The 1,744-nt window shown below is 39.4% G+C and overlaps 1 protein-coding gene across 1 annotated transcript in view; it reads left to right on the top strand.

The window, feature by feature from the left end:
* The window catches only part of LOC145497912 (heat shock protein 75 kDa, mitochondrial-like), a 46,186-nt gene extending 44,888 nt beyond the window's left edge, over nucleotides 1-1,298 (top strand). The window contains exon 15 of the mRNA XM_081477786.1: nucleotides 1-1,298. This exon is cut by the window's left edge and continues 206 nt beyond it. The gene's annotated coding sequence lies outside the window, so the exon portion shown is untranslated.
* Nucleotides 1,299-1,744: the final 446 nt, after the last annotated feature.

Below are 1,744 nucleotides of genomic sequence, written 5' to 3'. Positions count from 1 at the left end.
AGGAAAAGTGGTCTCTTAACAAATCCAGGTTTTAAAATCTTACATTTTTGTGGCAGCACGCTGTATTACAGGCGTCAAAAAGCAACGTCCAGCCATGTACAAAAGAAAGTGTAGGAGTCAATCAGACAGTGAGTTGGTACCTTGTGTGGACAAGAATATGTTACGTGTCAGTAAAACACTTAATGCGTCGTGAGGTTTTTAAATTTCACATGAAACAATCAAGGAACCGACAACTTTTTGGTTTCTTTATGTAAAGCACTGCTTTCCTTTGAGTAGGTAGTCGCGTATCGACGATTAACGGAAAATGGAAGTGAAGAAATATCATCGGTTCATAACACTGATAAAAATAAAATGCGATCTCTTGATGTCTCTTACTAATGTCGTATTCGTTCTGCTCCGGGTTGCCACTGGTCATGAAATCATCAGGCAAAAAAAAAATTCTTTAAGGTCAGGGAAAAGTCAAAAATTTTGGAGTCAAGGAAATTGACATTTTGAAGACAAGTCCTTAAAATGGAGTAATTTAATACCATTGAAGGATGGAAGAAACATTTGGGTTCACTGTGACCTGGACGTTTTTGTCTTAATATGAAGAAGGAAAGTGTGTTGACAACTTATCAGTCTTAATGGGTGGAAAGAACGGCTGTAAGGCCATAAGCTTAGAACCTGCTAATATATCCGACATTTTGTATTTATTTGGTCAGGCAAATTTTATTTTTATCGGGGAAAAGTCAGGGAATTTTGGAAAGTGGTGTCTGTGGCAACGATCGTTTTTCTCACGATTTTGACTACGTCATGCGTAAAGCATGTAAGAAATAGTGTATTTAAGGAGCTCAGTCACGGTTTGCGCATATTGAAAAGTTTAGACTCAATTTTTCAAATTCGTCGTTTGTACCGTGACTGAGGCCCTTTAAATGAAAGCAAAGGAGGGGAACTGACTGTCAATATATAAGAAGCGGTAAATGCCGATCATGTTTGTTAAAGGCAGTGACGTAAGGGTAAAACCACCATCGTAATCAGACAACTAAAGGACTGCTTTATTGCTGCGACGCATTAGAAGCGTGAGTACAATAGCATGACCAAACAACTGCAAATAAAATGATATTTCAAACTTTTCAAAGGACATTAGGATCAGTTAGCTGAAGTATAGTGACGAAGAAACTAATCCTAACGTGTAGTGTATCTTCCACTCCTAAGATATCTCAAGTTTCTGACTTGACTAAGTTTAATTCCTAGGTCTTTCTCGGATTGTATTTTCCTCCTCACAATGTGTTCATTAAAGGGAAGATCGAGTGCTTCTAGTCTTGTTGAGTCGTTTATCGAGTGCAACACAGGTAAGGTCATTACTGAAAAATCTAGAATTTTAAACTTCCCGCTTTTTCTGGATAGTAAACCCAATTCGGCTGTACAAGGAGGCAAATGCAATGAACCACCTTTTAAATGTTCAGCAGGATTTAGAGTTGCTTCGCCAACGTTTCCTTGAAAAAGTGAATTTGATTGTAACGTTCCCGTGGAACGACTTCTTGCCGAAAACGCACGTCGTGACGAATGTAACGAGTTCACCATTTTCTTTTCAGCTGTAACATCCGAAGATGCGCGAATTCTCTGCGAAGGTTCAGCGTTCGGCTGAATGATGACTATTGCTGGTAAGAGCTGTTGTCCTTTCCTGTGCTGTGAGCTAGGGATGGCGTGCTTGTGCTTCAGGAAATGGGCTCTTTCAGCGTCAACAAAGGCACATTTTTCCTTG

Source organism: Orbicella franksi, chromosome 9 (assembly GCF_964199315.1).
Source record: "Orbicella franksi chromosome 9, jaOrbFran1.1, whole genome shotgun sequence".
In the NCBI taxonomy this organism is placed as follows: Eukaryota; Metazoa; Cnidaria; class Anthozoa; order Scleractinia; family Merulinidae; genus Orbicella; species Orbicella franksi.
Note: the sequence above shows the minus strand (reverse complement) of the source record. Positions and strands in the feature narration are given on the sequence as shown.